Raw genomic sequence first — 14,421 nt, 5'->3', positions numbered from 1 at the left:
AGGACTTTGCTCTAACTTAATATTTATTTGGCCAGAAGTGTATCTTATAACTTTCTATGGCTTTGCATATGACAGTTGTTGACATAAGCGTCTCATATTTGCCATACAATGGCTCAAAAAATAAAACACAAAGAAAAAAGCAGCGCAGCACCAGCTTTCATACGATGGTGGCTTTAGGTAGGCAAAACTCAACCCTAGGAACGACAATGTAACTTTAGTTAATTCAGCATCTAAAGCAAAGTACGACAACAAAAGCACCACCAAATCCAATACTACAACCCGACCAAAAAGAAAAAACTGCTCATACTTTAATTTCAAACCACGACTCGATGAAAATCCCAAGTACTCGACTAAATCACCAAGCAAGAGATTGAAAGTTATATAAAAAAGAAAAAAAAATTCCACCAATCACCAATGTGCTTGATTAACAAAAAAGACGGATGTTAGAGGGATTCAGAAAATTTTTTTCTCTAATTGCCGGGTAAAGTAGAAAAATGAAAATAATGAAAATGAGTATGACAAATATAAAAATCTATCAATTATATGTTAGATTTTCTCAATAATAAAGTGAGAATTTACATTATTTAATTTATTTTGTTTTTTTTTTATAAAAACAAGCTAAGTGTATTAGTCTTGAAAAAATAACAATTTTATAATCAATAATATGATCTAATAATGTGGGTTAAACTTCAATATTAAATGTGAACTTAAGAATGTAAGTCTATCTTAAATCCTATAATAAGTAGGGCTAAGAATTTACTATGTTAAGGAAGTGCTAGGTCCCCTCTTTTATCTATAACATCAAAATCTCACCCATGGTAGAGTTACAAAGAAAGGAGATGAAGATCCCACTGCACCAAGTAACAGTAATTAATTTAGTCGATACTGTTTTCGCTGTCAAACCATGGATCAGAAATCAAGTATGTTTTATATTTTAAAATTCAATTATTGAGATTTTGGGTTAAGTATAAATTATTTATACATAAGATTTTATTATTATACCCTTTTTTTTAATGGCATTGTCTTATACTTAATCTTTCCAATTTGAAGATATCGAACTGCTTGTGGCCAAAAATTAAGGAAAATAGCGGTCATCTCTTTAGGGCCCTTTACTTATAGAAAAGGCATTCCATTTTCCATGTTCATTTACATTCTAATTGGTTTAATTTTGAGTAGCTTAGCCACTTAAAGACAAATTATAAAAATATTGAAAATTCTTAGAATCAGCCTTGATGCTTGATAATAAAGGAATAGTAAAGAAACTAATAGTCACGTGATTTAAGTGAGAGAGAGGATATAATACTATCATCTTAGTGGCATCTGAAGATAATAAGGTCTGGTGACTAGGAAAGCCAAGCTGCAAGCTCTCTTTTTCTTCATGAAACAAGGTAGAAACTTCAAAACCATCTTTCTTTTCCATTTTTATGATATTGAGCAATTATCTGTTTCATCTGTTTCTGTCTAATCTTTTAGCAGTTAATGTTGCAAGATTGAGATATAAGAAGAAATTTCAATCCTGTCTACTCAATTATTGAACTTGTAACCCAAGTTTTCTAGATTAAAAATTCTGTCTACTCAATTATTGAACTTGTAACCCAAGTTTTCTAAATTAAAAATTCTGTCTACTCAATTATTGAACTTGTAACCCACGTTTTCTAAATTAAAAATTCTGTCTACTCAATTATTGAACTGGTAACCCAAAATTTCTAAATTAAAAATCCTGTCTACTCAAGTCATGTTGGTTTTCATGAGCCTCTTATAAGAAATCAAAACATTTTCATGCAGGTTAAGGTCGCAATCTTGTTAATCGCATTAACAATCAACCAAGGTATGCCACATTTAATCGGGATATTTATAAGAGAGAGATTTTCTTTATTTCCAAGTTCCAACTACTTCTGCAGTCCTTTCCTGAAGAATTTTTGCCTGTCATTCTCGTCTCCTAAATGCAGCGGTGCATTAACTGATTTGATACTGATTGCTGCAGGGAATAGTGCTTTTCTTGGCTGTGTTCATTTTCAGCCTTTCTGCTATTGGTGCTGTTGTGGTTGATCTGGTAATGATTCGCTTTTGTTAAGTTGTGCTGTTTATTGCGTAGGGTGTTGGGATCTTGAGTTGTGCTTGAAGTCAATTTTATTTTGTTTTGCCTCCTAAGGTGCTTGTTTCAGGTTGTGGTTTTTTCTTTAAAAAGCAAATTGTCATAGAATTATAATGACCTTAGCACATAATGTTGATCCAAGTCTTTAACCGTGATTTAGGCAGAAGATTTATTTCAGCTATACTGAGTAAGGATCATTCCATGAGAACACTATGACAAGAACCCGTTAAAGAATTGCCTGTAGGGGTGTTTCACCCTCTTGCAGATGCTTTATGATGGGTTTGACTATGGATAGCATGCTCAAAATATGCAGCATAAAGAAAATTAAAACTTTATGACTAAACAACCAAAACATGCCTTCACCCATAAATCACCTTGGTGATATTTAACACATAAAAGCACAAAATAAATTATTATTCAAAAAGTTACCATGCCAAGTAATTTTGTAATTACAATGGCACTTCCCGAAGTAATCCTGCAAACACCACAAGGAGCAAAAATTCTAGCCAATCAAGTGCTTGACTTTCAACAATAGTGCACACGATTGCACTTGAACCTCCAACAAAGGAGAGAATTTTTAATAATACTTTGTGCTAGCAAAAAGAACAACAATTGTCCTTTTTTTCTTTTTCACAATCTTAGTCGAACCTCTCTCGAAAATTGCTTCATAAGCAATTTTCTCTTTCACACAAAGGGAGTGGTGGCAAAGAAAGAAAACGTTTTTCTTCTCTTACAAAAACTAGGTTTTCTTTAATTGTGAAAAACTCTCATATGGAAAATAGTTGAAAGGTGACTTATATAGTTAGGTTAAAATAACTTCAAATTTACAATTAAGTCCTCAATATTTTAACACATTATAATACTGGGCCTATTACTTAATTAAACTCTTTTAATTAAGTCCTTGGAAATTAAAATCAAAATTAATTTTCTTTATATCTTGCAATCAAGGCCTTATAATTATAACCATTTATAATTATGTCTAAAACTTAATTAAACTCTTTTAATTAAGTTTATAGAAGTTAATTACCCAACATGTGATTTAAGTCTAGCTTAAATCATCACTCTCCCAATTTAATTCAAATGCAATCATTGTGTGTGACCCATTAGGTTCCCAACATGTTGGCAATGGAATTGATTAATGACTTAATTGATTAATATAAATTTCAATAAATTAATTTAAGATCAATTCCATAGACCAAAATTGGCATCTAGCAATGCAACATGACCACTCAATTGTTAGGAGAGTCAAAGGGTTATTTGACAACCTTTCAGCGTTTAGTCAATAAGTGTAATTCATTCCCTTATCATATATCCCGGAGATAATAAGAACTTGGTACAGTGTCTACTTTTATTGACCTCCATATTTGTTCTGACAGTTATAGCATTAGCTTTATAGAGAGTTATGAAACCTTTTTCATAATCTCCATGTCGCCTTGGCCAATGACTTCAATAAGCTAATGTTAACTAAGAACTGATAAGATATGTCCTCTAAAACACTTGAGGTGATGATTCTTATCTTGACCACTCATTTGCCTTCACATGCTTCATACTATACCCAATAGCATCTTGTTTTGGCATCCTTGGTTAGGCACCCGTAAGGATGAAATCAAAGTATAGCACTCCACATATAAGACAACCCGATGTCTCAAGTCTAGGGAGTATTTACATGACTGACACATGAGAAGTGTTGCATAGATACTACAGTGTATTACCAAAGGCATTTCTCATAGCGAGTCATATTTAGTGAACTTATTCTCCAAGCCAAGCACCTATATTCTAGTTCCAAGTATCTCTATACTTCAATCTATAAGATCGATTACTTACTTCCAAAGTAAAGAACATAGAATATACCAATCTCCAAGTATCATCGATGTCCAGTCTTAATGATACATTGACCAGGAACATTTTGAGATTATGCTTTGATGCATAAAGATCTCATGACTATAACCCATTATAGTTCCTTTGCAAGGCATATTAGTCTCATGCACTTCATCCAATTAGACTTATAAGTCATTATAATTGATGTCTTATTGATAAACGAAAACCTCCAATCATTCAACATGAATGATACTATTGCATGATTGGAATCAAGCTTTAACCAATCCTAATTGGCTATAAGGCTCATCCCAACATTTCCCACTAGCACAAAGCCAATTGCTACCTCATCATATGTGGATTCAATCCATCTAGCAATCGTGTCTGCATGTAGACTCGCTTGTGCCCTTCAATGTGGTTAATTACTTTATCTATCTCCGTGATGTCCATGCATCACATCAGGTCATATTATTATATCTAGATTCAATAAGACCCAGGTTCTACTCGTATGGTTCCATTGTTACATTAACAATGTTCAAAACCTTTTATTTGTTCCATGGACTAACAATCTAAGTATCTTCCTATTAGAGCCTTTTTACTAGGATGTATATGACTTTAATTATATACATGTACATAGTCTTTTTTCTTTCTTTAAAACCATTCCAACTAAACTATGCTGTATGCATCATATGCATTTGTCACTTTTCATTGTGCTATCTGCCCTTTTTAAATTTTGGCTCTTTCTTTGTGTACACATTGCATCCCATGTAATTGTATCACCAAAGAATTGTATTCACTCCTACTAACCTCCTTTTGTTCATAAGATAAGTACACTTACACATTTTATTGAATCTAACCCTTTGGATCCCATTTAATAGAACAAAGTGTATAACTCCAACGAAAAACATATTTAGTAGCTCAGCTCATATAGATAATACATCTCCAATGTATCCTACTAAATCCATGGAGTTCTCATACATACGATTATGCATTTTTATACAAAATCTTAAAAGTTAGATTCCAATGTAACCATGTAATAACTAAGAAACTCCTTTTTTAGTGTCATCATGCTCCCACTAAATCCAAGATCCTTTGTAAGAGTAATAATCAAACTTTTTTGAATTTTCCATGATGTTACATACATACATCTCAATGTATGCTTGGAATCATATTGGTTTGAAATAATATAATTGGCTACATATAAATTGGAGAGATATGGACCAAATCATATCACTATATGAATTTGCTTTCTTCTTTGAACAAACATCTCTATGTTCTATTCATAAGAAAGTTCCATTTCACATGTATCCACATTGATTTTTGAATGATTAATTAATAAGTAAGAGTAATCTTCACTAAGGTCATATCTTAATAAGAGTACTTCACACTATATAGCTCGTATTGTAACGACCTCTAACCCGATCGTTACTGACGTCCGAGACTTGCAAGTAAAATCGCCAAATCCCAAACAAGCTTAAGTTGAGATTCCTGTTAATTAAATCCAATATGCTTCTACATATATGACCACACTGTGACAATGATACTATCATTTACTCAATCCAGATAAATACATGCGATTAGTACTTCGCTATTAGATGACACTATTCAATGTCCATAAACTTCCAACAATTTAACATTACACTTACTATTCATTACTCAACCACAAAGTCTTTAAGTACATACTTATCTGTTAGATTAACAATTTTACAAGTCTAGCTATTTACACTATACGACCTCTATGCAGCATAGCGACTTGGAGTGGAAGTCTAAGAGATGTCGTTACCGAAGTCACAGCGAGCCAAGATACACTAGACAACACACTTACGTTGATCACTTATCTGTAAAACAAAAAAAGGGGGGTAAGTCTCACAAACTCAGTGATCATCAACTCCGTGAGTAGGGTGTAAATAGGAAACAAGCTAAAAGTAGAGGGTTTGAATGTTAAAAACATAAGAATATATAAACAGTTTAACTTAAAGAGAGAATGAGTGCCTTATATGAAAAACCAAGAATTTTTTTAAACTAGATAATTATTTCAAGCCATATATATATATATATATATATATATATATATATTGTCACGACCCGGTACTCCCTTCGAGCCCGTGACAACCACCGCGGTGTCCCAGTAGACACTCATTGCCCGAAATGTGAACCTGAAACCCCGTAAGGCTTTACTATTAGTTTCTCTATTCCCTTGTGAGCAACCATTGTCAAATATCGTGTTCTAAAAGATTTTAAGCTGTTTCCAACTTTAAACAAATAAAATATTAATTTTTTTCATCTCACAAGGGTATTTTGGTCATTTTTCTCAAAGATTTCGAAACTGGCTAAAGCGTAATATACAAGTACAAAACAGATAATTCATATTCAAAATAAGTTTAAAAGTCTAAAATCTTCATTTAAAACGAAATTATGGTTATTTGAATATACTAAGAAAATAAAAGAAATATTAAGTAAAATATTCTATTTTCTTATAAAACAATATTTATAGAGTTATACGTGAATAATTTTTATAGCGTAAAAGCTAAATATATTTATACATACTTAAATATAGTAAGCCAAAATATTTAATTTAATTTACAATAACAAGAGGGCCCCCGAATAAACAAAAGTAAAGAGGACTGTGAACCTACGGTTTGGAAAATGCAGATCCCACTGTAGTCCTTGATGAGATCAGCTATCTACAGTCTATACTGAACCTGAAATGGGTGGAAAGGAGGGTGGTGAGATTATAAAATCCCAATGAGTAAACAGACATCATCATAAACATCTAGAGTTGAGTACATGGAGACAATAAAGTAAATCATCATAAACTGGGTTATACAATTAGAACACATCTCGATCAAAATACGTAAAAAGGCTTATGAATCTCATAAACATTTAGGCTTGTGCCATAAATCCATTCTCGGGGACACCTTGGCGGAGGCATCCTACCGAGACCGCCAAGGCTATTAAAATTCACATTTCACATAAATCATGTTTTTGTTTTGAAAACATAGCCGTTCCTTGGCGTTGGCTGAGTTCCCCCTCACGTGGTGGTTTAGCGTGAAGTGAACCCTAAACTTTACCCTAGGAGATACCCTACGCGCCTCTCCATTCAAGGTAAGAATATAATGGGGTTTACCGTGCCCCTCTAAAAGGCTAGTCCACAGAAACCTCCTACTGCAGTGATTAATTAATATATAATCCACCATATAATAAAACTCAATAACATGATATGGCAATTTTGAAATTCGCAGTTTTTCAAGGCAACCAAACAATTCGCATTTCAATACAATTGCCAACTAGCCAATCATGCTCGATTTATCATAAGCCAGTCAATTTAAACAATCAAATTGCCACAATTAACAGTCTCTGTGTACTCTATTTTTCAAAATCATTATTAATTCCAAAACAATTTATAAATTAATTTCATTGAAACTCATTTATTCATAAAACATGAAAATTTACCTTTTTAAATTCCTTTTTCCATAGAATTCATGAAAGCATCTAAAAACCACCCTAGATAATTAAAATGACAGTAAATTTACTCACAATGTCTAGAATGCAGACTTTTGAAGCACTCTATCTACTGGTCCTCGGATGCAATTTCCTTGCCTTTATCGGAGGACTCACCACCTTGACATAGTACAAAATCGAGAATTTCACCAAGTTGGTACTAAATCAAAATTAAACTAATTTAGACTACCAATGCATGATATGGAATGCAAAAATGCACTGGTAACTATCTAAACTCAGTATTGGCCTAATTCATCTTATCACCCGATTAAATTCCTAACGCGTTCGTTTAAACTCCAATTTAATTCTTTTCAGTTTCTATACCTCAATTGCACCCAAATTAACTTAATGTCCCTTAGTGTGGTGCAAATTATCTGTCTCGATAGTAAATTACGAAAATACCCTTAGTGGGTAAAAATTCGTATTTTTGCTTCGAAAATTCCTATTATTTTTCTAGGCTCATAATTCATTATTCCTTAACCAATTCTCCTAGAATAAAATGAAACTCATCCTCACTCACTACATGGTAAATTCAGACATTAATGGTTGGGGGAGAAAATAAATTCTTTTCTTGTTGTTTTGTTTCTAAATATGCTAAACTAACTAAAAACACTAACATAAATTAAAATCAAATAAATCCAACAACTTTCTCTCTCCTAACCCATTTTTTCAGAATTGAATTCATCATGAACACATGTAATTTAATCATGGAAAATAAAGAAAAATGCTTGGGAATAAGAAAACTCAAGCTTAATAGAAAAAATCTCACCTTTTTCACTTAATTTCCTTGAAAATTCACACTTTTTCTTTGATTTTCTCTCTCTAGGGTTTTGTTTTTGTTTTCTCTCTCTTCTTGTTGGTTTGGCCGGCCATGGGGTGGAAGATGAGCTGATTTTTGGGCCTTTTAAAAAGGAAAATAATAAATTAATAAAGGCATGACACGTGGCATCATGTCATTGGTCCGTTTTTAAAATTTAAAAAATTTAAACATTTTATCTCCACCACATGATTAGTCAAGGGTCAAAGATGAAGATAAAGGAAGACCATGGGCTGGAAAAATATCCTGGTGGTGGAAAATTACAATTTTACCCTTGAGGTGGCAAAATTACCATATTACCCTTTTACTCCAAATTATACTGAAATTAAAATTTTTCACTTCTAAACCTCAAATTATACTCCAATAAGTCAAATGGGGTCAAAAAATCTTTTCTAAAATTCTCATTTTGTCCCCAAGTGGCAAATGACCATTTTACCCCTAGTTAGTGAAAATTTCGATTTGACTCCAAATTGATCCTCAAACTCCAAATTACCATTTTAAGTCATCCATGAACTGTGAAACTCTTAATCTCACCTTAAAATTCCTATTTGATCTAGTTTGAGGATTAAATAAACTTTGTTGTACCTCTAGGTACAATACCGACTTTTGTAAATTTTTCGGGACTCTCTTAGTATGCAATCATGCTATCATCACATGTATGTCATGAATAGTATTTTATAAGGTCGGGCTTTACAGCACTACCCCCCTTAAAATAAAATTTTGACCTCAAAATTTCACTTACCGGATTCGAAGAAAAGATGTGGAGATTGGTTTCTCATCTGACCTTCGACTTCCCATGTCATCTCTTCCATTCGAGCATTCTTCCACAATACTTTCACCATTGGAATGCTCTTGTTCCTTAGCACTCGATCCTTTCGATCTAGAATACGTACAGGCTGCACCTCGAACTTCAAATCCTCATGCAACTCAATGGGAGGTGTCTCTAAAATGTGAGAGGGATCGGGAACATACTTTTTCAACATCGAGACATGGAAGACATTATGAATCCGATCTAACTCTGGGGGTAATTCAAGTCTGTAAGCCACTGGCCTAATCCTTTCAATGATACAAAAGGGTCCAATGTATCTTGGATTGAGCTTTCCCCTCTTCGCGAATCGAATCACACCTTTCATCATCCAATAAATACCACAAATTATCACAATAGTATAATCAAATAAGATTTAATACTCGAAAATTTCAAATTATTACCTTTCCATGGAGAAACCTTAAGAAAAACTTTATCGTCAACTTCAAACTTCAAATTTTTCCTTCGTTTATCCGAATAATTCTTCTGCCTATCTTGAGCTATCTTTAATCGCTCTCGATAACTTTGACCTTATCGTTTGTCAAATCAATCAATTCCACATTCACTAATTTCCTCTCACCTACTTCATCCCAACAGAGTGAAGTTCGGCATTTCCTTCCATACAAAGCCTCGTATGGTGCCATCCCAATACTAGACTGAAAACTGTTATTATAAGCAAACTCCACCAATGGCAAGTGTCTGTCCCAACTCCCGATAAAGTCAATGACACAAGCCCATAACATATCCTCGAATGTCTGAATAGTTCTCTCAGATTGACCATCTGTCTGTGGATGAAAGGCAGTACTAAATCTCAATTTAGTTCCAAGAGCTTCCTGAAATTTCGGCCAAAATCGAGAAGTAAATCGAGGGTCTCGATCTGACACAATAGAAACTGGAACTCCATGTAATCTCACAACCTCATCTATATAAAGTATTGCCAGCCTCTCAATAGAATACGTGCTATGGATAGCCAAGAAATGGGCGGACTTAGTCAATCTATCCACAATCATCCAAATAGCATCCTTCCCACTTTGTGTCCGCGGTAAACCCAATACAAAGTCCATAGTCACGTGTTCCCACTTCCATTCAGGAATTAGTAAAGGCTGAAGAGTACCTGACAGTTTTTGATGCTTCGCCTTGATCTGTTGGCATGTGAGACATTTCGCTACAAACTCTACTATGTCTCTTTCATACCCGGCCACCAATAACTTTCTTTAATAGTCCGATACATCTTGGTGCTTCCGAGATGTAAAGCGTAGGCGAAAGAATGAGCTTCCTCCAAAATAGCTCGTCTCAACTGATCATCCTTAGGGACACAAATTCGGTCTCTAAGCATCAAAGTACCATCATCGTTGAGTCTAAACTCACTAGCTTCTCCATCTTGCAGCTTTTGAACTTCTTGTTTCAACCAATCATCAGATTTCTGCAATTCTCTAATCTGATTCAACAATGAAGGTCTCACGACGAAACTAGCAAGTAGGGTTCCATCCTCACCATTATTCAACTAGATCCCTAGAGATTTCATCTCAAGTAACATCGAAAAATAAGAACTCCGAAGTGTTGTAAACGACGATGAGGATTTACAACTTAAGGCATCCGCTACAACATTTACTTTTCCCGGATGATAATCAATCACTAAGTCATAATCCTTAATCAACTCCAACCATCGTTTCTGTCTCAAGTTAAGCTCTTTCTGGGTGAGCAAATACTTCAAACTTTTATGATCAGAAAAAATCCGACAACGCTCACCATATAAATAATGTCTCCAAATCTTCAATGCGAATACTACTGCTGCTAACTCCAAGTCATGAGTAGGGTAATTCATCTCGTGCTTCTTCAACTGTCGGGAAGCATAAGCTATTACTTTCTCGGCCTGCATCAACACACACCCTAATCCCAACTTAGATGCATCGCTGTATACCACAAATTCTTTTCCACTAACAAGAAGTGTTAAAACGGGAGCAGAGGTTAATCGGTTCTTTAGCTCCTGAAATCGATTCTCACAAACATCATCCCACTCAAACTTAACTCCTTTACGAGTCAAACGAGTCAGAGGAGCTGCTATCAAAGAAAATCCCTGAACAAATCTCCGATAATAACCGGCTAAGCCAAGGAAACTACGAATCTCTGTAACCATTCTTGGTTGCTCCCATTGTAAGATTGCCTCTATCTTCTTGGGATCGACATAAATTCCAGCTCCGGACACCACATGTCCCAAGAAAACCACTTCCTTCAACCATAATTCACATTTAGAGAACTTGGCATAAAGTTGTCTCTCACGCAAAGTTTGCAACACAATGCGTAAATGGGCAGCATGTTCATCATCATTCCTCGAATAAACCAAGATGTCATCGATGAATACTATCACAAACTTATCCAAGTATGGATGGAACACCCTGTTCATAAGATCCATAAAAACTGCCAGGGCATTAGTCAAACCAAACGGCATCACCAGAAACTCATAATGCCCATAACACGTCCTGAAGGCAGTCTTGGGTACATCCTGCTCCTTAATCCTCAACTGATAGTACCCAGATCTCAAATCAATCTTAGAGAATACCATAACACCTCGTAATTGATCAAAAAGATCATCTATCTGGGGTAAAGGGTATTTATTCTTGATGGTCACTCGGTTCAGCTGACGGTAATCAATACACAATCGAAGAGTGCCATCCTTTTTCTTTACAAATAGGATTAGTGCTCCCCAAGGAGAAATGCTAGGGCGAATGAAACCTTTATCCACCAAATCTTGCAATTGAACTTTCAGTTCCTTTAACTCTGCTGGAGCCATTCTATATGGAGGAATAGAAATAGGTGCGGTACTCGAAAGTAAATCAATAGGGAACTCAAGCTCTCGATCAGGAGGTAGTCCCAGTAAATCATCAGGAAATACATCAGGAAACTCACTTACTATTGGGACATCCTCTAACTTAGGTTCCCCTTTTGAAGTATCGATCACGTATGCCAAATAAGTCGGATACCCTTTTTGCACTAATTTCGAAGCTTTGATGGCTGAGATTACACAAGATGGTAATACTCGACATTCCCCTACAAACACAATCTCTGCTCCCTCTGAATTTCGAAGAACAACTTCTTTTCAGAAACAATCCACGTTCGCTCGATGTGCAGTTAACCAGTCCATGCTCAATATTAAATCAAAATCCAAGATCTCTAGAGGAATTAAGTCACCCATAAATTCTTCCTCACCTACCCTTACCCCACAGTCTCTATAACAAGTATTTCTAATCAACTGTTCTCCTAGAAGGGTATGCACTACAATTTCTCCCTCTAATGGTGATAGGTTTCTATCAGCAATTGATGCAAATGTCGTACTCACATAAGATCTATCTGAGCCAGAATCTATCAAAACATAAGCATCTTTATCAAATAAAGACATAGTACCTGTCACTGCTCCAGGTCGGACCTGTGCCTCATCTTCTGTCACAGCAAAAACTCTTATCGCGGTACGAGTCTGTGGTCTAGAAGGTGGATGTGTCGGGGTATTACTCTCCACACCGGACCGTATGGCTACTCCTTGTCTCGGTGGTAACCCAAAAGAATCTCTCATCTGCATATCAGTGCGAGCTGGTGGAGATGATGCAGCTACAGTGGCTCGTCCTAACCGTGGGCAATTACTCATAATATGACCCGTCTGTCCACATTGGAAACATCTTGTTGGCCCTCTACATAGCCCACTATGATACTTCCCACAATTTCTGCATCTGTCAGAACCTCCAGAACTCTTCCTAGAACCAGTCATAGCAGATTTGCTAAACCTCAAAGGCCTTTGTTGTGATGGTGGAAATGAAGGTCGAGGAGATGTCACGGAAACAGAAGTAGTGCTCCCTGAAGTCGCTGAGTCCTTACCTCTTTTTGCTGGCTGACTAGAAGACATACCATGATTCCTCCTTTTTGCAAACTCAGTCCGAATCCTCCTATTCTCATTCGCGAGCTTCTCAGCCCGTAAAGCCATCTGTACCACCTCCTTATGTGGCTCCCTACCAGTCACTGTCATTCGCTCTCTAATCTCATTACGGAGCCCTTCCTCGAAATAGCTGGCCTGATCGTACTCAGATTTCACCAGATCCGGCACATATAACATCAACTTGTTAAAACGTGTCTCGTACTCCTCTACAATTAGATTTTCCTGTTTCAAACTCAGAAATTCTCTCTTCTTTTCTTTCTGATGGAAATAAGTGAAATACTGATCATCGAATTTCCTGAGAAAATCAGACCATGTTTGAGGAGTAACGGAACGGGACTTCACCGAATTCCACCAAGTACGAGCCCTCTTCTCTAATAATCTCGTAGCCACCATCAACTTCATGTTGTCGTCTAATCCCATATCAGAGAGAGTCTCTAAAACTTGATTCATCCAGTCCTTTGCCACAGTGGCATCCAACTCACCCGTGAAATATACACAACCCAATTGCCTAGCCTCCTTCAGCTTCTTGGAAATGGATACATCCTGTACTGGTGGTGGAACTAAAGGAGTAGCTTGAGGCACTACAGGTGGAACTTGACCAGTCTGAGCTTGACCAGCCATTGCGACAAAGAAAGCTGCCAATGCTTGTGCTGCCTCAGTAGGCATGGCGAGAATACCCGTAGGTGGCTGAGGAGATGAAGGATGTGGAGGACTATCGGCCTGCTCAACAGCAGGTGCTGCCCGAATGGTAGATGCGGCTGATTCCTCCTCTACTGTATCTGGCTGATGACATTGGGAACGACCTCTTTCCCTCCCAACCGATCTAGTGAGAGGTGGGTGACCACGTCAAGGAGGCATTGTAATCTATAAAAAAAATACGAGCAAGTTTAGGTAACCTTAGGCTCTATATGCAGATGCATGCATTCTATTCAACCTAACCTAACTTAACTTAATCCGGGGCCACATTGATATTGTAAAGTTTTAAAACAACTTTAAAACTAAAAATGTTGATCTTTAAAACCAAAAGCTCTGATACCAATCGAATTGTCACGACCCAGTACTCCCTTCGAGCCCGTGACAACCGTCGCAGTGTCCCGGTAGACACTCATTGCCCGGAATGTGAACCCGAAACCCCGCAAGGCTTTACTATCATTTTCTCTATTTCCTTGTGAGCAACCATTGTCAAATATCGTGTTCTAAAAGATTTTAAGCTGTTTCCAACTTTAAACAAATAAAATATTAATTTTTTTCATCTCATAGGGGTATTTTGGTCATTTTTTTCAAAGATTTCGAAACTGGCTAAAACGTAATATACAAGTACAAAACAGATAATTCATATTCAAAATGAGTTTAAAAGTCTAAAATCTTCATTTAAAATGAAATTATGGTTATTTGAATATAATAAGAAAATAAAAGAAATATTAAGTAAAATATTTTATTTTCTTATAAAACAATATTTATAG

General features: G+C 35.8%; 1 long non-coding RNA gene across 1 annotated transcript; it reads left to right on the top strand.

Moving 5' to 3' along the window:
* Window positions 1-1,726: 1,726 nt before the first annotated feature.
* LOC148761702 (uncharacterized) lies at window positions 1,727-2,217 on the top strand. The gene is made up of 2 exons (XR_016027615.1): window positions 1,727-1,828; window positions 1,985-2,217. It is a non-coding gene; the product is annotated as an uncharacterized LOC148761702 (long non-coding RNA).
* The last annotated feature ends 12,204 nt before the right edge of the window (window positions 2,218-14,421 follow it).

The sequence above is a fragment of the Theobroma cacao genome, chromosome 7, assembly GCF_053813885.1.
Source record: "Theobroma cacao isolate CCN51 chromosome 7, ASM5381388v1, whole genome shotgun sequence".
NCBI lineage: Eukaryota > Viridiplantae > Streptophyta > Magnoliopsida > Malvales > Malvaceae > Theobroma > Theobroma cacao.
Note: the sequence above shows the minus strand (reverse complement) of the source record. Positions and strands in the feature narration are given on the sequence as shown.